Source organism: Patella vulgata, chromosome 2, assembly GCF_932274485.2.
Source record: "Patella vulgata chromosome 2, xgPatVulg1.2, whole genome shotgun sequence".
In the NCBI taxonomy this organism is placed as follows: domain Eukaryota; kingdom Metazoa; phylum Mollusca; class Gastropoda; family Patellidae; genus Patella; species Patella vulgata.
This window is the reverse complement of record NC_065880.2, coordinates 46100003-46127053: the sequence shown is the minus strand read 5'-3', so window position 1 is coordinate 46127053 and position 27051 is coordinate 46100003. Positions and strand designations below refer to the sequence as shown.

At 34.8% G+C, this 27051-nt stretch overlaps 1 long non-coding RNA gene across 1 annotated transcript; it reads left to right on the top strand.

Annotated features, from left to right (window-relative positions):
* Positions 1–1121: 1121 nt before the first annotated feature.
* Positions 1122–23481, top strand: LOC126809909 (uncharacterized). The gene is made up of 3 exons (XR_007674987.2): positions 1122–1496; positions 17794–17946; positions 20030–23481. It is a non-coding gene; the product is annotated as an uncharacterized LOC126809909 (long non-coding RNA).
* The last annotated feature ends 3570 nt before the right edge of the window (positions 23482–27051 follow it).

Below are 27051 nucleotides of genomic sequence, written 5' to 3'. Positions count from 1 at the left end.
AAATAAATTCAAAAGTTCTTTCATTTCTTCAAAATTTAAACAGAGAACTTGCTTTCGCCTTTTATGTAAACGTAGAAGTTATATATGAAAAAAATGTTACATTGAGTAGAACCAAAGGAAAATCTGGACAAGTGCTGGCACGCGAATGTTGAAACTTTTAAGGATTCCGGAAAACTTCTTTAAAAATATTAGGACACTACAAATTTCACCAATTACTGTCCAGTGCTTCATGAATAAAAACATGCCTTATCAATAACTGAGATTTATCATTAATAAGAGTCAACTTTCGTAAAATATTCATGCCCCATAACATGTAGCTAAATGAAATGAAATGAAATGGGGTTTAACGTCCTACTTTTCTGCTCCAACTGGGATGATGAGGACGGGCATACACTATACAGTGTCTCATGAGGGAAATTTTGCCCGGGCCGCGGCACTATGGCCTACTCTTATATCGGATTCCAACTGGCAAAAGGAATTCCACGTAAAAGGAAATACTTATAACTTCTTCTAAAATACCGCCAAAACCCCGTGACCCAGCATTTAATAATATCCATACTTTTAACATAATAATGAAGTCTCATTTTCCGCGGCTTAATTCAGGCTAAAATGTAATTAAATTGGTTATTTAGCATTTAAATAAGAAATCTAAACCAAAATATACACGACAGATAATATTAGCCGGGTTTGGATTCGCTGAGATTAAAAAGAGGTCTATCAAAAGATTTTAGCTAGGGTTATATTTATTGACGTACGTATATTAAACAATGCATAAGCCTCAAAACATCAGACTCTATACTGATGAGAAGTTTAACCCCATATATCTACTATCTTTTATAATGGTTTATTTTGTAGGTCTTTAATGTTTACCTTTATCATGCTAATTTATATGTAATAAAATCTTTTAATTAAGCAAACTATGTTTAGAATACTTTCTCAAACTATATATATATATATATATATATATATATATATATATATATATATATATATATATATATATATAGAACGTGAATGAATGGTGGATATATCTTGGTTGCTAAGCGGTATAATGATGTCGCGTGAGGCTGTAGTTACCAAGATTCTCGTGGTTCCTGTTAACTAGCAGGAATTCTGTTCATTTAAAATGCAGTCTGCACGCGAAGCAGTGGTCTCGTTACAGATGCCTATTGTAGCAATATAGCCACTGACTGAGTATAACGGAGTGTTGAAAGATAGAACGCATAGATGTGAGGATATTATGTGAGACGGTCTGTCGTTTTGGTTGGGGTTATTTTCGAAGACAGAATAGCTAGCTGACTTACAGTTTTGTGCTAAAGACATAATTTTCTGAGTTATCAGACCGGCTTCTATTTTTCTAGCGCCAACGTATCTGATACCCTTACTACCCGGATGTCTACTGCTTTGACATTTTTACCAATCTAAGATGGATGCAACGAATTACATTGGCTCTATTTCTATTCTCTTCTTAACACTGTGTCTGTTCGTTCAGAAAGGTAAGCACGTTTTCTGTGATAAATAGGCGATGCTTCATTATTTATTTATATGTTTTGTTTTTCATCAGTCATTGACGTTTTGTGTAGTAGGTACTGTACTGACTGTTCTGTGTTATAACTGCTGTAGATAATATCAAGTAGTGTGTATATTATATATAATACTTACATATAGATAGAAATGTGTACATCTCGTGGAACACATAGATACCGTATTTTTTTTCTTAAAAGCTATATATATTAGAACTGGCAGGGAGGTAATGTCAGTGAAACTAATTAATGATACTAATGTCCATGAAGGTCAGAAAGGCGTTGATAACCTATTGATTTACTTTTCTTCAATTTCTTGTAGGATGGTCAAAGGCATTTGCTATCATTTAACTCCTGACGATATAACATGTATCTATTAACACACAGCTGTCAAAAATAGCGACATTAATCCACTAATTATAGCTTAAATAAACTGATTTGACATTGACCATTAATCTGAGCAATTAACAGTGCGGTTCGACCATTTTTCCAAATCAATGCCTACTATTGATTTACATGGATTTATGAAAAGTTGTCGTGATGATGGGTGTTGAAATCCAGATGACCTCCCGTAAACCACTAGTCAAATATTGGTAAGGGCCCATGTGATCATGTTAATTAGGATAATATTGGTAATAGATGCCGAAACAGATAGTCCGAAATATAATCGATTTTTTTCTTAGTGGTTCTGGGCAGACTATTTGTTTATTAACAATTGCTCTATGATGAAGTCCAGCTTAACAATGGACTACAGTTAGCACCTAATTATTCCAATGCTTTGTAACTATTTCTGGACGTTTTAACCCCTTTTCATTTAAAAGTCCATTAGCATTCACAGATGTGTCCGTTCTTACAACGCATGACAAATGGAATTAGATTATGAAAGTCTATGTTATTGTTACAGGAATTCATGTTACATTCTTTCGTTTGTATGGTTAGGACACTGGTCGAACACCGGAGTGGTCCGAGAAGAACCTCCAATCCTTTCAAACTCGATCTCAGTGTGTCTAGTCGTTCTGATAGGACGGAAAACTAAGAACCCCGTGTGCAACACAGGGAGTGTAGGTAAAAGATGGGGCGAACAAAGGAGCTCCGTATACTACTAATTGGTAGTGCACACGAATGAACCCTGGACAGATTGATTCCTGAGAAAAGTAGGTGGAAACGCCTCTGCCCGTGGGCAATATTGTCCTTTCTCACGTAATTTGCGTAAATAAGCAAAGCAATAAAAGTATGATGCACCGAGTAAAGAAACAAAACCCCATTCGATTCATTCCCACCAGTCAAGATCGTAGAAGATCAAGCATTCTCGTAGGCATTTTAATTCTTGAATATCAGATCTTTAATGAATTTAACATTTGTTTAACTTAATATGATTGACCATTACATTGATTAGCAAATATACAACCCTAGACAAGAGTAATTGTTACTAAGTCCCCATCTTTAATCACAGAACAGAAAAAATCATACCGATGGGACATCCCTTAATATGTTCCATGCATTTCCTTAGACAGAAAACGTGAAAAACAAAGTCTTGGATGGTGGAATTTATTTTAGTTGACATCATTGCATTTTAATCCGCCCCTAAAGACTGGTAACAGATAGATAGTCCCAAATGTTTCTAAAACATCTTGAATTGGATGCGTTTGTTGTCCCCAGTGCAGCCAACGTCGGCTACAAAACAAAATAGTTACCTTATTAAGCTAGTGTTTTCAGGAACGATGGCAGGTTCTCGATATCCGCTACATGACCATATGAGTTAACTGACGTGACATGTACCTTTAGTTTGCCCAGATCGCTATTTGTTTGTTTCAGCGCCCCAGAATCTCAGTCTTGCATCACTATTAACTGGAAACAGCCGGGATCGAACCATGGACCTCCTTGTATGAGCCAGCGCCTTATCCACTGAGCCACCGTGACTCCCCGTAGTACAATTCTTCAGTGTAGGATAATATGTTTATATGGTTAAAGGAAGTTGCATTTAGTTTAAAAATATCAGTCAAAACATCTAACAAAAACCCAAAGCTATGACTATGACGTATCTTTCTGTATGTATGATAATGCTCTTTCAATTTCGCGTAATAGTTTATTATTAATTAATCTATATATTATTGCAACAGTCGGTATCCATTAAAAATTCAGAAGGCATGATGAATCAATTAGTAAATTGTATATCGTCGTTATAAAGGATACTTTACATGTTAGGCTTTATTCTCAAAGAACTATGCTTCTTTGTCTTTTTGCACATTCTAAAATGATGATCTTAATCACAGCTTTGGGATTTGTTTGATGCATTGAAAGAGAACTGTGCGTAGTAAAATCAATGACTTTCTTTGTGTTAAGCTGTTTGCTTTATCTACTTTCTAAATCTAGTTTAAGTCGTATTAAATCTTTAGCCCTATACTTTCATTTATTTTTACTCTGTTGTATGCAAGGTTTCTGATTAATGAGTTTCGTGTACAACGTCTTTGTCACTAATTACCGCTGGGTGTATAATTAAATGCTTTATCTTACATGCTTGTTATTGTTCTTACATTCCATGGCTCTAATAATACACGCATGCCGATAAGAATTGTGTATAAAAATATGAAATTCCTCTGCAAGAGATTATGTAAATATTTTAAGATAAAAGTTACATGAGATTAAAGATAATATAAATTTTTAACTTTCAAGACTCGAATCAGTTTTATTTCCTTTATTGCATTGTATTAAATTCTATTCAGTTAAAAGAATGGCAAACTGTGTAGAATTGTGCCCTTAAAGCTATATAGATGTCAATGTTTAACTTGAATAAATTAATTAATTTGCCTAAGTATTGGACACTGCGAATTACATTGGCTTTGTTTGTCTTCTCCCCAGAACGACCCAGTGTTACGGTTCATAACTATTTCAACACAATAAGTTCTTTGGGGTTTTGTTCCCGCGGTTCACAAATTTATTTACAAATGTTGCTGTACTTCAGTTTGTTTGACTACTTGTATTTGATTTATCACTCCCATCAACTGTCACGTGATATCACAGACTTAATATCAAATCCTGATCAGAATGCGACCCAATAAGTAAGGTTTTTGTTTCTCCCGTACGTTATTTTATAAACACACATTAGATGTATACATGCATTTAATGAGGACGCACTGGCATATAACGCTGGAATGGAGTGACATTAAATCTAGAGCGAATAGACCTGTCAGTGAATCTTACTTGAGTCGATGGTTAAGGATGTCTTAAACATACATTATGCAAGAGCTAAATCGGCCTATTGCAAGTCTTTATCTAGCCTTCAGATGTTATAGAAATTGTTAATTAGACCTTTATTTACACAAGAAGCTCAAAATCAACCCCGTAGACCCTCGGATGGCTTGGATACAGCTTGGATTTAAACAGTTGTCCATTTAAAATTAAAGCAATAAATGGCCGACCAAGCTAACATTTACCGTTAGTCACTGACGCCACTACCGGACAATGCCGATGAAAGGCCTACCAAGCGAGGGTACCATAGCCATTGAGAATGTTACTTGATAATCGATAATATTTGGGTGGAGTTATCGTCTGTCTTTCAAACGATCGACAATTCTCTTAGACGGTTGATGCCTATTTCTAGCCCAAACTTCCAACAGTGATAACTCCGTTCAGAATAAAATAATTTGACTGAAATTTTCAATATTTTTGAATTATAATAGCAAAAATGACCAACTCTTTATTAAACTCTTAACTAATGTATCTTTAATTATGCATATGGATATCCATTGTGGAATCAGATTTTGGTAGTAGATTGTCTAAATGACCACCACCAAAGAAAGCTCATTGCCGCACATGAAGACGACATTGAGGTAAAGTGTAGTGTCAAATGTGACAGTGGCAGAAGTTAGTATGACAATGGCATGCGGGGGGTTTCGGGCAGAGGTTTGAGCAAGCAAGAAGTAAGGATGCTAGACTGTGACAAATTAATACCCTCCCGAATGGATGGCCAGACCACGTCACTAAGCTTATGAACAAAAGAAGAGAAATAGCAGCAGGTGTTTTATTGCCAGTGATATAACTGCTATTCCTGGCATTATCTGAAGAGTACATAATTATACATTTTAAAAAGAAAACCAAACTTTCGCATTCTCAGCATCAATAAAGTTTAATTAACCAAGGAGAAGATTAACGTTCTTGTTGCTTGTGAAACACAGATTCCGTGAGCCATATTATTATTAATTTTGAGTGACTTACATGCTATGAATGTAGTAGTTAATGTATATTATGATACCTGTGTAAACTTGGCAGACTTTCCCCCCCTGGCAGATTGTATCTATAAATACATGTATTAAATCACTAATGAAGTTATTTGCACTATTAAAATTCAGTTAAAATATGACATGAACCTAAAAACTCACGATTCTGTACAGATAGGTAAAAGATAATATTATTTCTTATAAACTAGACGCTCGTCCATATCAAAAGTTTCGAAATCCGGCATGATCATGTGTTTTTTGTTTGATAAAAATTATTTAACATACGACATTTGGTCTGATCCATGTGTTGATTAAGACCATAGCAACGTCGGCATTTCCTGACAATACTATATCCTCGATTATATCAGAATATTAAATATTCAGCGTTAAAATCATTCGTTGTTTTACCGTTTTCTACGTCTGCGAATACCCTATGATTGACGGGTGTAGATTTCTTGTTCATCTCAAATGTTATCTCTCTGACAGTTCTATCAACCACCACCTCTTGTTAGATGCCAGTCGATACACCGCCACATCAATATTTGCCCAGAAGCTAGTTTGGTCAGATATAATTCAGAAATAGCTGTTTTCTTGCTTATTCTGTAGCTGTCGACCACCACACAGCTTAATTACTTGCTTTGTGTAAATCAGCAATTTTTACTGAAATTAGACAAATCCGCTTCTGTGAAAAGAGGCTTCTTACTATAAAAGTCCCAACATGCGAGAATTAAAGGTTAAACAGACTTTAAGACCATGCACAATCAAAACATTCTGATTGTCATTTGCATTTTGCGGACAATATTAAATTTTTCAAAACATAATGCACGCTAAAATGTACTCAAATGGATTATTTAAATTTAATTGAAAATCAAAATCAAAATAATAACGGCTGATATTCAATAGAATTTTTAAAAAAGCCCATCAAATTTTATGTAGCGAAGATGATATAGATGACTTGTTTTCACCATATCCTGTCTATATCTGCATTATAGGATGCCAAATGTTGACAACTATTAATTCATCGTACCTTTGAAAATAAAGAACGGAACTGAAGTATTTTTTTTACTTATATTCCTTTTAGAGACTCAACTTGCACAATAATTTAAAAGTCCCTTAATGGCAATCCAAGCGTCTGCACTTTGGATGTGTTTGCCTTCGGAAATAAAGATAAGTTCATTTATGGGGACAAATTAAACTGTAAACTCAAATTCGCAACGACGAACCAGAGGAATGCACACAGGGCTGGATATAATTATGTGTAATGCTTCGGTTTATATTGAAGGTTAGTTTTCATGAGTTTCTTCGCCTTTGATTAATGCCTATTAATGTTTAACATTTAAATAAATTATTCTGAGAAAGTTTTGGCCTTGGAATCCTTTTAAATTTGTTTCTTGTAATCAGTCCTTTAAACATCTGAAGTACGCGCGGGATCTCCTTTAAATAGAACTGTTGTTTAAAGGACAATTGTATTGATTGGAAGCAACACTATAGAATGTTGCTACCCAGTACTAGTAATCGATTCTACATCTGTCTATTCTACAAATTCTATATAAATAATAGACCAATTTTAATCGTCGATCAGTCCACATGGATAAAAATAGGGGGAGTTGTGTATGAGTTCGTCTGCTGTTGGAATTACGATAAAAATCATTAAGCATTATGTAACTAAAGTCATAGCGAATCCATAGTCTTATTGATCTCCACCTTTATCTATTACCGAGTTCCCAGAACAATTCGAGTCGGACGTTTTTCTCCTCCAAACTTTCTACTCACCATGATTGATTCTCAAATACTGTGTGCTGTAGACGTGTTGGTTAGTCAACTGTTGGCGATCAATAACCTGCTCCTTCACCCCTGACATTTAAGCCATTGGTCACTGAATACGTGTGTATGGGTGAAAATGTATTAAATGGCCTTTGGTTTTAATGGCACGCCTATTTTCAGACAAGCTGCTTGGAGCAATTCACACAATTTTGGTACTCGTACATTAGCTACAGCTAGGTCTGAATTGATTATGGAAATGTTCTAGATATATTTCAATGAAAAAGACTGGTTAATAGGGTGCGAAGGGCTTAGAACACTTGATTGTTATCCTTAGCAAATATCTTATGTTGTCCCGGTTGAAGACGGGCTTTTTGACGAAGAACCACCTCGTGAATGCATAATCCCATTTATAATTCAGACGTGTGTGCAATGATCTATTAAAATTTAACGTTGTTTAATTTGGGGTGGGAGGGGGTATAATCTGCGGGTCAAGTCAATCGATACAAAATGAAGGTAAGCGCTCTTACAGAGTAGATAACCCTAATTAACTGTTTTGGTGTTAATTTCCAAACATTCGGAAAAGGTAAATAGGATATTTTGTAACATTTGGCGTTTGATTTCCACATTTACATAGATCTTGTTTCTTCGGAGGCCTAGTGAAAACTGGGACTCCTATATGTAGGCCAAGTATGAGCTGCGATCTATGACCTTTCTTGGTTTAACTGAATAAACCGTCTTCAATCTTAAATCATTTGATAGCCTTTCAACTCGTTATTATCTGGCAGAGGTGGGCGTAACCGCTAACATCGTGTGAGATTCCATTTAGTTGATTTTACGTCATTTACAGCATGAAGATACATGTAGTCATGAGCTTGCAATATGTAGACTGCTGCAACGTTCTTTATAACTAAACTCTAATAAAACTATTATTAATGTGGGTTTTTTCATCAATGCACACATTATTTTGTTATGAAAGGACACGTGTTTAGATGTTGATTAGTTGTCAATCAGTATGCATACAAAAAGTCTGGGAAATTCCAGGAGGTAAATCGAAGAAAATGTGCATCATCGCAATCTGCCTATCTGAACAGGTACATTATGCGGTAAATATTATCGATGATCATCTCGAAGTTATATTAAATCTGTTATATAGAATATAATTATATTCATGTACTAATTTTTCAAGTGTTCCGAACTTGCCCATTAGTGCATGGGGCAAAGTCATGACCACCCCTTCTAGCTATATATAGTTCATAAACATTGTTACATCATAGCATAAATATATAATAACTCAAGGACTAGTCTGATATTTCTGGTATTTGTCCAAGTGTTTCCATCATGTCATTTATTTTTAGAATTTACAGAAAATTCTTCTATAAGTTCTGTGCATGTACATGCATAACTCGACAAACTGCTTGTTTTTAATTTCCGAAATACTGGCTGTGCTGTTGCTATTTGTAATTAGAAACAATGCTGTAAGCTGATCTCATGCTTAAGAGACTTGGAGCCATGTTACTAAGTAGAATGTGAATATTTCATATTCTGACGAATTGTTACGTAAACAGACAAAGCCCACGCATGGCACGTCATGTATTTTGAGGGAGTAGTAAGAGAGAATGTAATCACTATGATGGCTATTAATGGGATTACAGGTTATGAGTGTAAACAAATTGCCATGTGTATAATCTAATAGTCAAGTGTATCTGGTGTTTTATCTCCCAGGGCGTTATCTTATTTTATCTCTAGAGCTTTCAATCGCCATATTTTTTTAAAAATATTTTTGCCATAAATATTTGTGGATAATTGTATTTAATATTATTACTATCAAACGGACATATATTAGAATAGTATGATTAATCAGTATGCTTTCCAATCAGTTTATTGGTTTGGTGCCCTAATACAATTTACTATACAAAATTTACAATATCCGTGTAGAAAATCAATTGTGTTTACTCTAGATGTCATGGTGGAAGCAAACATATAAAATGGGGTGTTGGTGAGGGGGAAGGGAGGGGGAGGGGCATTGGATTTCTGTTTTAGGCTATTTAGCTCCAAACAGCCACCGGTACCGCGGGGGGGGGGGGGGCGAATGGTAGCGCGCGTTGTATCATAAGGTCTGTCACCGAGTCAACTGGCGTGGTTTCGATTCACCGGTTGTACGTCACAAGGAGTAGGGTCGCCTGTCCAACCTCGTGGTTTTTCTCCGGGTCCTCAGGTTTACTCCCACTACGCGCGAGCGAATTACTGAAATAAAATTGACCCATATGATAGTCCCGAAATGATCTAGTTGGTGTTAAGTGAACGTTACCCCCCCCCCCCCCTCTCTCCCCCGCACCGGTACCCCACTGCAATATGGATTTACGTAGTTAAAAAATATAATCTCTGTCCCACCTTTTTTGGTGAAACGTTGCGACATTTTTACTCATTCCATATGAGATATATTATTCATTAATCTTCCCATACATTAGGACGTTAAATTTCATTTATTCACCCATAATGTGCACTTTAGATCATAAGGTCTTCTAATGAATCAAGCGGTGTCGTTTAGATTCCTAGATTGTACGTGACAAGGAGCCTAATTAAGCTCGTGGATATTTTCCAGTTAAAGACCGCCTTGATCGAATTTTTTAAACACAGTTATTTCATAAGTTAGTACCGAAATGACCTAGTGTATATTGAGTGGGCATTAAACCCTATCTCTTCCTCACTCTCCAGTGGGTAGGGAATAGAAATTAATAAAAAATGTTATTGTAGTTGTTCAATGGTTTAAAATGGTTTGTGACATTTACAACTGGAAGATTCGAACACACGAGCCGATTTTTATGACGAACATCAAAATCAATACTGGTCAGGAACTATTCAAAGTTGAAAAGATTTTAATTTAAGATAATGATTGGATTTAATGCTTCGTCAGTTTTTAATTTCGCCATTTAAATAATGGTTTGATGGGAACAAGGCGAGTTACTGACGTGATGGCCTAATGGGAATAATATGGCTGTTATAAACAGATTGGAAGCGTCAATCCGTTATACACATTTAACGCCATTTGTCCGTTTTACTCTTAAAAAGACATCTGAATGACCAATCTACGTGTTCCTGTTTTCTATTTAGTGACGTGCATCAATCCTCTGAAGATTCTCTGTTTGGTAACAGATTATTTTAGACGCATACACATCTGACTTTTGGTATAGTATATTATTTGTGGGAAAGCCATCCGTGTTTAGATGTTTAAAAAAGACGCCTCGTAGAAAACCATTAATGCGTGATTTTTTGGAATATTCAACATTTTGTCAATTTACAAAATAACTGTCTAAGAGCAACGTTGAGTTCTAGATATCTCTTATCGTACATGAAACTAATAAGTAATTTGTTAGTTCTATACCATTCCTTACAAAAGTAGAACAACGAGGCACACTTAAGTTGTCCTAACAAACCTATGTGATTTGCCAAAAGGAACCTATGTAATTTGGGCTCAATTAGTTTGCTGAAGATTAATGTTTTAGTTTAAAGACACATTAGTTAAGAGTTTAATAACGTTTTGGCCATTCTTGCTATAATAATTAAAAAATAAATGATAAAAAAATTACTTTTTTGTGGACGGAGTTGTCAATGTTGGAAGTTTGGACTAGAAATGGGCATCAACTGTGTCCGCACCGTCTACGAGAATTTCAAATCGTTTGATTGACAGACGATAACTCCACCCACATATTCTCGATTATCAAGTAACATTCTCAATGGCTATGGTACCCTCGCTTGCTAGGCCTTTCATCACCAGTTTCGGGTAGTGACGACAGGGACTACCGTTAAACGTTAGCTTGGTCGGCCATTTCTTGATTTAATTTTAAATGGAGACTGTTTAAATCCAAGCTGTATCCATGCCATCCGAGTGTCTACAGAGTTGATTTTAAGCTTGTCATGTGAATAAAGGTCTAATTAATAATTTCTTTAACATATGAAGCCTAAATAAAGACTTTCAATAGGCAGATTTAGCTTTTGTATAATATATATTTAAAGTGTATACTATGGTTTTCAAGCCCTACTTTTCAGGGGTAGCGAAGGAACCAAAAAGTCCCGCTTAATTCGGTTTCTTTAGATCAGTAACTTAATCTAAAGGAGCTAAAAAACCGCTAATATTTGGGACCTAGAAATTGACACAAATGGGTCTCAACCCATTATGATATGAATGTATATAAACTAATTTACGTGAACTAGTTGGCCGTGCACCGGAATGATGACGTGGCAGTTGAATTACGAAGAAGATTAGACGGAAACAACACTGTCTCAGTAAAATACTTCTTCTCACATTACAAACTTAACCATAGAATTACAAATTACTATATATAACTAATAAGTCAGTCTCTGAATGACAAGTATGATGTGTTGACGAGACTTAAACCCAACCCCTTTCCTTTTTAACAGAAATTAGAAGCACCCATACATGTTACCTAGACATAATGTTAGATGATAATAAGACTACTGTTACCTATATATAATGTTCGATGGTAATCAGACTAGATGAGTAAAGATAGCAGAGAAAACAGATTGAACACTCTGGTTTATAACATATCGTAGATTACTTTAGCATCACCAGATTACTTAAACCATCAAATTATTGATAGGTTTTCTATCTGTTTTTAGCTCGTTATCCCAATCCACTTTACTCTTGACTCTCAAGTCCCATTTCTATTTTGATAAAAATGGATGTAAGTTTCATATCTAATCTCATAATATTTGGTTTCCCAAATAATTTGGTCTTCGGATACACATCTATTTAAAACGATAGATTTGACTTATCTGAAAGAGTAAGTGCTAACGATATACCTATTTACTAATTGAGAATAATTAGTATACGGTATATAAACAGGTATATTCCGACATTTGTGATTCTCTTCGGCTTTTCTAATAAATTTATAGCGATTTAAACTCAATATTTACACGTCGGTGTTGATAATAAAACCATAAGAACAGCTGGTATATTTTACACACACAAAAAAAAAGAATGTTGATGTGTTTTACATGGACCTACTTATGTAGGTTTACGTTATAATATAATTACCATGCGCAGTATAGGTAAGATATATAAATATTACCATTCTACTTACTGCCTAATGATTTGTTTATCTCTATAATTGTGTTAAAGTACGGAGAGTGTTTGTTCGATCAGATCAGAAAAATGAGGTAGAAACATTTAATGATGTGTTCTTTTTAAAAATATATTATAGTAAACTTATCCCAAATAAATGCGCGAAAGAAAATAAAAAAAAGCATGGAATGGAATAAAGTTTAACGTTTCGTCAACGCAGTCTACGGTGCAATGTCAGGAAGAAGGGCGACATCCCATCGTGCATTCCGTTAATTGCAGCTCTTCTGTTACATGAACGATAATGTGTACACGGATTAACCTTGGTTTATCGTCGCACCCGACAAATTCACCAGTCAAGTTGTAGAAATAAAAAAGCGGTTACCTGTGTGAACACCCCATATACACGCTGATGTTGAATAGCTACACACCGATCCCCCAAAATACCCGTCTTTTAAAGATACATCATTATATACGTTATCCGGAACCACTTCAACCGTATCTAAATTTTACAACTATTGGCATACAAATCTGATGTTATGCTAGGTTTCCACTATCACGATTCGTGCTGCGATTGAAATCACGGTTTTAATCGTGGAATAATCGTGGTGATCCTATCTGGTTTTATCATATTGAGGTCAGTCGTAGCAATCGTGTTGATCGTTTTGAAATGTATCCGAACGTATCTGCACGTACAAGATCGTAGACTCAATAAGGACAATCCTATCTTAACGCATCTCACGACAGTGGGAACCTAGCATTACTGAATGTCTTTAGACTACATACAGAGTTATCTAGTCTTATTACAAGAAAATATATACATGTATACCCACACCTGCAACCCAGACGTGTCGAGGATCACATTCCCACCAAAAATGTTTTAGCGTGTGAATTCATGACTAAGCGATGAGAACAAAGACATAATTCGTGTGCATGATTTAAGTAATATGGTATTTTTGTCTATGTTCTACGGAAGGATAAAGATACCTGAATTTTTAAAACTGGGGAAACAACGTCATGGAAATCTGTGAATTACCTTGTTTATCTACGTGCTGTGAATAATTCAGTACTTCACAGTTTGCCAAAAGCAAAGTACACTGTATTTATTTTATACCAATACGAACAGTGATTTTAACATATATATTAACAGGAGGTTGGTCAGTAAGTAAGATGTAACCGGGAGGTCCCATGTTCGATTCCGGTGTTGGACGAGAAAGTTCATCTGGATTTTTCGGTATGCCCCCCCCCCACCTTTGTCAGTGATTCATAGTCATTCGGATGGTACGAGAAACCGAGGTCCTGTATACACACATGGATGCATGTAAAAGAACCCTTTGCAGTAAGAATTCGATATAAGAGTAGGCCACAGCTTCGTTGTCTGGGCAAAATTCCCCTGAGCACACTGTATGGAGTATTCAAGTCTTCATTATCCCACTGGGAGCAGAAGAGTAGGACGTTAAACCCCATTTCATTTTCCTCGATACTAGAGGTGTTGCCATAAGGTTTCTACCCACTCTTCAAATACAAACAGCCGGGTTAAATTTTAGCACTAAATAAATTATACATATTTATATCGTTGTAAAGGGCTGTAACAAACCCTTTAACATTGAAGATCGTCTATAACTTTCTTGAGTAATGCTTTCTGTATATCAGAGTTCTTAGACAACGTTAAAATCTGGATGCTACACAATCGACTAAAGTTGAACGTCAACAAAACTGATGTTATTATCTTCGGTGGTAGCCGTCAGCTCCACAAGTCTACCATCCACGAATTAAAAGTCGAGGATTCTGTAGTTGAGTCTACATCCCGTGTTAAATTCCTGGGGATGTATTTGGACGAAAACTTAAACATTAAGCGTCATTTTGTTTTCTCCCATATGAATTATGGAAATAGTCTGCTCTGTGATCTGCCAGCAGCTATTGCTCAACTTCTCCAACAAATTCAAACTTTTACTGCAAAACTGATTCTTGGTGTTAGTTACTGCTGTTCTGGAAGAACTTCATACATTGCCAATTGAAGTCCGATGCCAACTCAAGCTACTGATACTGGTGTATAAGTGTTTCCACAACCTTGCTCTGCCTCCCTTTCTGAATTATTATAGTCACAAACTTTATCATACAATACAAGATCGTCATAAAAGAAACATGTTATCAATACCCAAGACTAAAAATAAAACATTTGCAGACAGATCATTCATTTTGTTAGGACCGCAAGTGTAAAACAATGTCAGACTGTAACGGATTTGAAAAAGAAACTCGAAATATACCTCTTCCGTAAAGCATCCCGTTAACGTTTGTTGAAGACTTTTTGAAATTGAAGCGTCATTGAATGTATGACAGTAATGTGCGCTATATCAAATGTAATATATTACGTTATGTTATGTTATGTTATGTTATGTTATGACACTCGGTAATACCCATGTTTAACCACGAGTCTGATCGATCCAAATCAGAAGCCATTGTATTAAATAAATTTCTGAGCTATTTGTAAGTATCATACTATACATCATTTTCCAAATGAATAAAAATAGAGCTTAATAAATACTTCATCAAACCACCTATTAAATATCCATCCCCCAGACCTCATACAAGCAAATCAATAAAACAACCGTGCTTCTGTAAATCCTCTATAATCCGACTTGTTGACCATGGCTATAGATTGATCAATAGGTATTTAACACATAACTCGGTTATCTGTAAACAAAGTCCCTTCTTTATAATAATTCAATCTTCTCGAACAGTACCAATAATGATCGTTTATAGGCCACGCTATAGACACATTTAAACGGATCATTATTTTATTATGTGTAGATATTGACAAACCGTCTTCATACTTGGCTTGATAAATGATCTTAAAATAAACCGGAAACCAAGTTTTTGATCTTTAAAGTTCACATCCTTCAGTATTCACAATTAGTATATACATGTATATTGAAACGTGATAGTCGAAAGTAATGTACATTTTTCACTAACCTTCGAAGCAATATTTTGAATCCAAATGTAAGGAGTTATGGTTATTTTCACTGTACGATCACCATTATTTTGTGTGCCAAAGATATATATTATATACATGAATTATTAATGTTTACATGCTGATAATGTAAACCAGAATTAATACAGAATCTTCGATGGACTGACTATTAATACTGTTATTGTTTCTGTAAAATAACATCCTTAACTTTATGATCTAAATATATATTCAGATCATTTTATATCCATTTAAAACTTACAGTCAGAGGATCCTGGTCATATGGAACCTATCTGTAGAATTGATTTATCTTGTTGCTTCGCGGACTTTTACTGTCCTATTAGGAGGCCCTTTTTTCCCCAAAAACCTGTTTATTTATTATGAATATTCTATATATTATTTATTTACATATTTTATGTTTTATGTAATATTATTAGATTGAGGGAGTATGCCTGTCAAGGCCAGTATCACCCCTTACGAAAAATAAAAAAGATACTGATGCAAATCGTGTACCGAGCCAAACCTCAACACCGGAACTTTACGCCAATGTACTGGAAATTTTATTAGGACATTAAGCCCCTGACCATAAAACTATGCAAATATATTTTTTAAGTCAGTCAAAGATTAAGAAATAAACGTTTTAATAATGGAGTTCAGTTAAATAACCTGTGGAATTGATTTAGTCGATAAAACATGGTAACGTTAGAGGATACAAGGAGTAAGAAGTGATGAAGATAAGATATTTTATGACAATAATCAATATTACTATAAACTTGTTCATACGCTACACTGAATATCTCATTACACTTCTAAAATAGACAGAGTAGTTCTAATTACTGGTGGCATTATGGCCCGTAATGATCGGGGTACTTTTGCCAAAAAATCGTTCTTGTGGTCCAAACAAAACTTTTTATTCACGACCTGATTCCCCTGTTAAAAACATTACCAACAAAACACCCAAGTAAACAACAGAAACACTCCAAAACTAGTTCTTTGCTGTTTGTGGGCGTATTAGGTGGTAAGGTTTTTATTTCAAAATCTTACTGAATAAAGAGTCACTACAATTCGCAAATGGATGAAAAATAAAAATCCAACCTTGTCTCTTGGAAACTATTGAGGCTAGTGATTTGATATTAACAATGCCAATATTATAATATTAATCGTGTTGACAATAACTTAGCACGCTGTGGATTAATGTTTCACATCTACCGGAAATTAATCAACAGAACAACATTAAAGGTCATTTTGGAGCTATGACAGACGCCAGCCACTGTGAGATTAATTACTGACAACCGATTTCTTCTGTAAAGCTATTTACATTTTATCCTGAAAATATCTTTCCCATGTGCTTGCACACACTTCAGAGCAAGTGTATGATAATCTTTTACAAACTTTACGAATTGTGGGACAAAGTTTAGTATTAGGATATTCGAAGAATCAAAATGTAGTCTACACTTACTAAATTGCATAAAATTATGCACACAACTCGTGTAGTCTTCTAATCACAATGTGATCTACGTGATTTAGACAGCTGCATGTGATTTAGGTGTTTTTATACTACATTCTTCGAATATACCTTGTCGCAAAGGACAATTCAACTAAAATAGCCACAGGGCCCGAATATTGTACTGACATCTAGCATTATTCAAAAGGCTATAAATATATTTTTATTATAAATATATTATTTATTAATCACACTGATTCACGCACAGGTTGACTGCCGCACACCCTTTTCGAAAAAGAATTCAGAAATACCAGCCATATTCAGTCGATTTCCAAGGGCAAACCAGCAGCCAGGAGTGGTCGATGGTGCATATACGTACATTGTGCCTACCCTACCTACCCGCCCTGGTATCAACTGATATAATATGTAAGACACCATTAATTGTATATTACAATATACATGTAACACATCATTAATTGTATATTACAGGTCTTGGTATCAACTGCTATACATGTAACACACCATTAATTGTATATTACAGGTCTTGGTATCAACTGCTATACATGTAACACACAATTAATTGTATATTACAGGTCTTGGTGTCAGCTGTTATACGTGCAAAACACCAATGATTTTAAATTACAGGTCTTGGCCTGAGCTGTTATACATGTAACACACCATTGTAAATTACAGGTCTTGGTATCAGCTGTTGTACATGTAACACACCATTAATTGTATATTACAGGTCTTGGTATCAGATGTTATACATGTAACACACCAATAATTGTATATTACAGGTCTTGGTATCAGATGTTATACATGTAATTCATACTATCATCATGAAGATTGCATAAATTTACCAAAAGAATTACATCATTTATATGAATTAAATTGTGATGAATTACCAGGAAATAAGAACTATACAAGATGTAGAAAAATGCTGCAAACGTGTAAGTATATTCTCAGGCTTGTGATTTAAGTGAATCTACTCGTAAGACTAATGGTCTCTTTTGCCGAATGAACTAATTGGCCAGACGTTTCATTTGACGTAGGAATTTATAGTACTCTGATACAAAAGAGACGGCCATAAATACCATATTACATGTAGGCCTATTGTGTGCTGCAGTCATTCTGATAAAAACCCAGATTTACGAAAATGTATAAATATCCATAATGTTTTAATATTTTCATTTGTACAAATACGACCCCTTTTCACCCTTAAAATTTATAATCGTATTAACTACAAATTATTTGTATAATGATTTTACTATCAAGCAATGACAAGACGTATAGTAAACATCGTGCTCAACCTGGTAACCATATAAGTATTATTCAAGCAAACAGCACTATTTACCTTGGAACATTTAGAATGAGCACTTTGAAAATCTGGTCGACGGGTTTGTCATTGATTATTGATGAATCTCTTCTCGACCTTTAGTAACCGTCATCAGTGTTTTCAACGCTTCAAGGAAATCATGTGAACAGGCGGCAAAGAGTTCAACCCAAGCTTGGCGCTATTCTAGTCAGTAGCCCCTGGTAATTTGTCAGCCCAATTAGTCTTCCCGAAACCTCCAGAAAAAAAGACATCAACAACAGATAAATTGGAGGCACAGAAGAAATCGGTTGAAGGTCAACACTGTTCACGTCATTAATGGAAAGTTTCTGTGTGATTATTTTAAGAAGATTAACCAAATACACCTCTTAGTTCTCAACTACTATTATGTTAAGAATTACTTGTATCTTGAGTAACGAAACTTAACAATTGTCCACATTAATTGTAAATAGCAGGACATATTACCGGCAACTATAAATAATCAGGCATTTCATTCCACCCCCACACCACTTTCTTTGGATCGTCAATATGTTTTGCCAGAGACATCCAATAACCGACCTACGCATGACAGGCTCTATGGGGTTATGCTCCCAAAGCCCACCATAGCTGCTTTAATATATTTTGCTTTACAATTTTGATCAAACACCACGTACTAGAATTCTTAATATGCAACAGATTTCTTATTATACATATAGACCAGAGGCTCAGTGCGGGGAGTGTCCATCAAATTGGCACAAAACCATTTCAGTGCAAATGACCGTGATTGCCACTCGGCAACGTATTCTACGCAAAATTTTAACATGGAGAATTTGGCTTTGGTTTTGTACCCATTTGATGCCCCCCCCCCCCAGTACTGAACCTCCCGACTTGCGACTTGTAATGCAGTGAGTGTTGTTGTTAGTAATGTTTTCTAGCAAATAGCACTCTAAGATAAATAACAATCAAGTTTCTTTTACTATGATTTAAGTTACACGTTTGTTCTGTATCCTAAATTTATTTTACTACTTTTATACATGTAAGCTTAAATAATTAAGCATATGGTTTTTATCACGTACTCCTCTGTATTAGTAAGACTAATCAATAGTTTCCAATATAAGGGACGTGAAGAAACTGTCTTGAGTTACTATACAGACACACTTAATATAAGGAAACATCTTCATAATTTATATGCTACAGAGTGTAGAGCACTGATTTGTAAAAGTAATGAAATGAAATGAAATGGGGTTGCTGTGATCTTACCGGGAAAAGATGGGCTTCTGATATTTAAGACAAGATAAACATTTTAACAATGGTACACGATGATGCGTTTCAGTGCCATTTGTATCAAGGGACTCGAAGAACGAGGATAGACATATTCCACAAGTCATGTAAGACGGTGTAGGCATATTCTTATCAGGAGAGCATGCGCAATAAATACTATCGGTGTAGACTGGAATAACAAGAGGCTAGAGATTGCTATTCGATTGAGACTTCTGGGGTATTTCACCGAACATAATTGATTAGAAATTACATTAAAAACGGAAACGATTGAATGTAAATCAGTTTATAAACATTAATATTTCATTATTATATGCGTTGCGACCCATTTGTGTCAATTTCTAGGTCCCATATATTGGCGATTTAGCTCCTTTAAATGCAAAAAATACAACAAATAGTTGTTAACTACCAGACCTCCAGACATTTTTTAATTCTAATTTCAGACAATAAAGAAGTACGAATTGTCAGGCAGTGTGCCACTAGCGGTGATGCTGGTTGTAGAAGACGTATTGGTACACACCATTTTTCTATAGAGTACTGTGAATGTACTGAAGATTATTGTAATTCGGCACAAAAACGAATGACGTCACTACCGATTCTTTTCGCAATTATTATTCTAATATGGCGACTTCTTATGTAGAATTTTACGTTAAAGTATTCCAATTAGTTGTAGACAACCCAGTTGCTAATGTGAAAGCTTTTAAGGACCTAGAGCTTTATGTTTGTTTTTATAGGAAACCAACTAGCAGGATTTTAAGTTGAGTAATGACTTGGACCTGATGTTAATTATTGTATGCATTTAGGTTTCAGTGCTAGATAAAACAGGAGTTTTCCTTCTTTAAGCCATAGTTTTATTTAATAGCATACGGACATGTTTTATTTAAAGCATAGTTCAGCAAATTTTCCAAGTTAGATCGATCAAGTTTCAGAACAAGTGGGTTAGTCAGTTTTGTATGTAGCCTTATAGAGTAGGCCCTGGATAGTTTTAGGGAAAATAATGACCTAGGAATAACGATTGGGTTATTTTACGTGAAATTTTTATAGAGTTCTCGATAACCAATTTGAGCAAGATATTTTAACCAATTCCTTAATAAGGTATTGTCATCTGCTGATAAGATCCATAGGATATCCGGGAAGAAACGGCATTAACCCACAAAGAACCTAACATACCATGATGCGTAGGTAGGACCTACATGTTCTTACCTGGATGCTTGACATTTGACCAACATATTTTTTTCCTTTTTTAATTTAATGAAGAAATTTTTAAAAAAATATTATATGTTTTTAAGTATTTTAATGTGAACCGTTATTTATGTATATAAATGAAAATGATAATGTAATCTATATATAAAGATTTTGTGCATTGTTTTATTTGATAACCATTTAATCAGGTTTTCATGTAGACTTTTATCAGGTGAGACAATACTATGCATCTCCCGAAATGCTGTATATATTTACTTATAATAAACATATATGAATATAAAATACATTTATTTATCATAACAGAATATACCGAGAACATGCAAATATTGATTATTATTATGATAATAATAATAAAAATAATAACATCATACATCATGTATATATATTATAACACATCTTGTTATAGTAATAATAATGTTTTAAATACTCATAATATGCTTTAGGATTTACCTTTTGTTCCATATTTTGTCATTCATAAATTAATATTTTATCATTCATAAACAACTAAGGATAAATATGTTCGATAACGAATGGATTTTTAGATTCATTATTAGAAGTTTATCCTCCTAGTTATGTCCATTTTATTAATTGTGAATTATTATTTTAGTCATATATTTTGCATTTGCTATGGTCTAAAGAGAAACATCGCGACTATATAAATTTTTATGTTATGTCATATGAAAATAACCGTAATGAAATATCTAAGGACAGACAACTCTTGATATCAAAGATTCAAACCTTAGGCTGGATTTGAGAATGTACATAATTGGTCATTATACACTGAAATTTAATTGGCTGAAGAGTTTATTCATTTATTTGTGTATTATAAACACGTTTCCCGCAAAAATTAGTCCAAATGAGCGGTCTTACTAATCACCAACAAAACCCAGACAAGAGTGTTTTTTGTCAACAGATTGTACGTGACAAGGAGTAGAGTCGCCTGTCCAACCTCATGGATTTTCTCCGGGTCCTTCGGTTTCCTCCCACTGTTAAAGACCCCTACGCGCAAGCGAATTATTGAAACAACACCCTCTCTCTCTCTCGCGCGCACCCTCTCTCTCTCCTACAAAAAGGAAAGATAAATGAGCATATAAAATATTTTGTTGATGATTATTAAGACTCGCAATAAGCCTATATTGAAAAACTAATTGCAGCTAGACACACATACACTATTAATGCAGTGCTACCACAGAGTTGTGACGTTAAATAAAGCTATATTTTTAGACACTAATATAAGATTATGCAAAAGCCTTAAGTAAATTAATGGATAATTAGCATTAGATATACTATAGTTATGGTTATAGAGAAATTGTATTTTCGTTGGATTATTATAATATATTACCATTGTTGCTTGTTTCACCAAGTTCTATTTTCATCACTCAGGTTCAAATTAAAATGTTGTGATATATAAAAGAGGGTCCCTTAAATTAAAATAAAATAACTACATAGGCCCCGGTCAGTTTGAAGAAAACCGCTGAATCCTGTATAATACCCGTATATTATACACATACACGAAGTAGTGATTTTGAATTCTCCCGTTGATTGGCGTTTATGCCAAAAATGTAATATCCATATACAACTGTGTCATAGTTTGTTTGATTTATAATATCATAATTCATTTCCGGTCAGTCAGGCTGAATCAGTGCATGATTTAGATGACGAGGAGCCCTCCCAACCCCCGCGACTTGCGCACCCATCTAATCCCCTATTCTTCTGACTAGAAAAATTAGTGTACACCGTGGCCGGAAGCCCCTAGGTCTTGGGTAGCAGAAAATAAGGATATGAATTTTTACATACAGTTTCATCGATCCACTATTGATTCAAAATAGTGAGCTAATTTATTAGATACCAAACAAACATCTGGCACCAATTTTGGATATACACATGTTTTTGACTTTAATGGCACTAAAAAAGTTGACCGGGGCTATAATATGTTGTGTCTGTGAACGATTTTACTCTAAAAACTAGGTTATCTCCCTTAGCACACCTTCGCCCAGATGGTTTGGTTCAAGTCAATCGTGGAAATATAAAACACGTAGTGTGTTATTGAACTTTTCGTATATTCCCAACCTTACCACGGCATCGGTGTGGGGGTGTGGAGATAAACATTTCCACATTGAATCAGTTGCTTGGCAAAGACTCCAGAATTCTAGTCGGTAATAGACAGTAATTGTATTCTACATGATTGTGTGTACAGGATAATTACTCTTTATATCGTTAGTTATTGTTACTTACTTTATTATTCATTGAATATTTTACCATTAATTATTGTTTAATAGTCGATGTTTAGATCTGTTGTTAATTCTTGAATAGATTATCAGTTGGATAATTGTTACATCGAACAAATCTGTATTTAGGCATTGTTGATATATAATACAATTTAAAGTGCTTATTATAAACAGGTAGCTATGAATTGTCTGTGTGATCGATCTTTCATTTAGAATAGAGTAGATTAATGAATGTAGATTAATGTTCGAAAGAAAATTATAGTCAAAGTAAACCGCTTTCATAATTTCACTGTCAAATTCATGAACAAATATTGATTATTCACTCTCAATATGAGAGACCTAAAAAGAGTAATATTCACTAGTTCTTCGACATTTATTATTATTATTATACTAGTTTAATACTTATGATGTCCACGATGTATCACCATACATAGTATCAATATCTGCAATAAACAGTTATTATAATCAAATTGAGTTTTCACTGCTTTCCAACATCTATTGCCCTAGTCTTTGGGGGTGGGACCTAAATATAGAGCAACATGACGAGGTCCAATCTGGGTTTACTTTAACCAAAGGCACACGACACTGACACGCGGATTACACTTTCAATTAATGTTCTAGTAATACATCTTGGCCCTCTCCCCACCCGATTACCCTTAGCCACCTTAAACATTTAATGATGAGTACGTGTTCAATTAAAATGTTGCATGTAGTTTATAGCCGACCCATCATGACCGTAACAGGATTATTATATCTTGTCTATTACCAAAGGTTTAGGATCCAGCTTCTAAGTTTATCTACCCCGGTCCTTACTTCTATACAAATAAGATAATAATAAAATTTAGTACCATTGACACTAATACAGGGACGAGTGCAGAAAAATAATCGGATGTTCCTGCTCTGGTGTGAGCCTCGAGGGGGATATATTTTACCTCCAGAAAATTTTGAAAGTTTGAGCTCAATTTCCTTGCACTATAATGATGTCATCTGTGAAGAAAAGACATACACAAACGTATAATGGTATGTGGAATTTACTAGGGAAACATACCAAAATAATCATAGCAAAGTAGTGTCCGGTGTTTGCCCCCAAAATACGCATATTTTACCGTGCCTCGCACGTGACACTACTATAATAATTGCTATACAAAAACATAAGTTGGCCGAATAAATCCGTGGTAATAGAAAATACAAAAGATTTCCTGAATTCAGCTTTTAGCTTGGGTGTTAAAATATTCTTGTCTCAGTATATATTTGGTTGTGAGTAATACATCCCCACCCCCACCTTGCTATAGAATGCTAGACTACACAAGCAAACCAAGTTTAATCGAGATTATAAATCCAACTCCATGTACTTTATGGGTAAGTTAAGAGGTAAAAGATACTCCTGGACGACATCCTAATGAATATGGCGTCTAGCTGGTTTACAGCCACTGCGGACATACACTGAAAATTGTGGACTTTTTGTGGGCATTGGTGATATCCCACCAAGAAGACTGAATGACTTCAGCAAGTAAAACAGAGGTCTGTTATAGGCCAAATCCTTTTTAGTCTGTATACTAAAACGTCTGGTTAAATATTGTCATGAAACATATGCTTCTGACTTTGATCGTTTAAAATATAATATTGAAAGCAGCATATCGGAAATTAAATCATGGATGTCATTAAAATGATGAAATTTGAATTCTCAGAAAACGAAATGTGTTTTTATTGGCGCTAAACAACAAGGCAACAAAAAGTGTCGATCGATAAGTTGATTTCCGTTGATGATGGTCAAATTACTCTTTATTGGCCAGAAACATGATTGATTTATCCGATGAAAATATGGAAGCTCAGATGAATACTGTTTGTAAAATGTGTTATTGTTATGTAAGAAAATCTAATCGGATTAGAACATTTACCCCAAACTCATGACCAAAATATGGAAAATCACTGCAAATTTGAAAATCAAACAATTCTTAATGGACAGTTTCAATATGTCGACGGTGGGTTTTAAAATATATTAATTTTAATAAAACGGCGAGAAACAGAACAATATAATCGATCTAAGTTTAATTTTATATGCTATAAATAGTCGTTTAGTTGTGTAGTAATACCCAAAAAGGAATTTGGACGCAATTTCAAATTAGAAAGCTTCAATTTAAAACAATAACAGGATGCGTGCACTGATTGGCCAGTCCCAATTTAGAATATTAACTACGTGACCTAATCAACGTTAATTGATTAGTCTGGCTAACGTTTCTAGCAACTTTGTGTAATGGAATCAGTTTATATTATTAGTCAAGGAAAATGTTTAATCAGACTAACAGAGCTAAACTCCTGTTGCATAAACAGCTATGTCACCACAACACGCTCATTCTTAAAGGCACCATATGTCAATTTGTCAAAATAAAGCAAATTTATTCATAATTAGAGTACTAAGAGTAAAAGTTCAAAATGTCGGTTTCCAATTTATCTCTATTATTTTTAAGCAAGAAATTATTTCAATAACAAGAAACTCGCAATAAAACTTGGGTTATTAATCATCGAAAGACACATGTCATTTTCGAAGTCTGATTTCGGCCAGATGATATTTATTTCGAAATCAACAAACCCATAATACATGTAGTAGTAAAAGATAACGTATTGGGATGAGGTCTTTTTTAAGATATTCAGTGTTATACAACCTTCCATTCCGGAATTACCTCAGTTTGCCAAAAACCTTCTGAACACGATAGAGGCAATCTGATTAAAATACAGATCTATATTTCGTTTCGTTTTTTATAATTTCTATGGTCTCCACTACAACTCTTCCAGTCCTAATATTCTTGGATAGCCCGAAGTGCATGGTCTCAAGTTATCGGGAATGCACAGTCTAATGAACGCGATACTAACCAGCGGTTGCCGACAGTTTTGCAAGAAATTGACCCTAAAAGTATGTTAACAACTGTAGTCTCTATCGTGTGCAGACGGTTTTTGGGTTACCCCGGACTGAGTGGTTGTATGAACCCTACGCTTCACTCCAAATTCAAAAAGATGTCTTAAAAACTTAACCTCCCAGTCCTCTTTTTCTTACAGGTTACCTGGATGGTTGTTACATAGACCCCATGCTTCACACCAAATTGAAAAAGATGTGTTAAAAAAATTCCCCTCCCAATCTTATTTTCCTTACAGGTTACCTTTAGCTAGGAAGCCCGCGAATGCGTAGTCTAATGAATGCGATAAAAACAAGCGATTCCATGCAAGATGCGACCACAGTTTTGCAAGAAATGGACCCTAAAAATGTGTTAAAAACTGTAGCCTCTATTCCAATCCTATTTCATTTCGTTTTTTTATGGTCCAAAATTTCGTTTTACTTGCCTTCACTACCCTTTGGACTATTCTTCAGATGATCCCACTGGAGGCAGACCACCATTAAATTTCACCTTCTCGGTACCAACAAACTGTAGTTCGTCTATTTATAGCAATTCCCTCTCGCTCTTTTCTCCCCATTTGCATGTCCATTTTTGTTGTCTAGAATTGGGTTTGAATTAACATTTTCTGCCAGGTTTTGGTAAATATTCATGATTTTGAGGCGGAAGGATAACAGAGTTATCAGGTTGGTTATGGTTACGGTGATGTACAGGAAATGTTTTTAGTATGCTTCTTCAAGTTTGTGTATCTCGAAATTTTGGTGGTCAACCTCATACAAATTTTAGTGCAAATACATCACCATTTGTTCCTTTGTCTGTAGTGAAAAGTATTCAGCCCAACGCAAATTTTGGGATAAGTTGAAGGTGGGCATAATTAACATTGAATTCAACGGAGAAATTAATGGTGGTCTGTCTCCCACTGTAATAAAGAGTTGTCTCCCATAGAGTATGGGAACGAAGAAAAATATCAGTACCAGGTTTTAAAATTTAACTGGGTTGGTCTGATGAGTTATTTCGATTTGTGATGGGATCATTAATTTGTGCATCTGTATAATCCGATTTTCATAGATTTCTTATGAAAGAAGCCGGATGTTAGAAGTTTCTGGGAATTAACATAGCATTATTAAAGATATACCATTGTGTTTG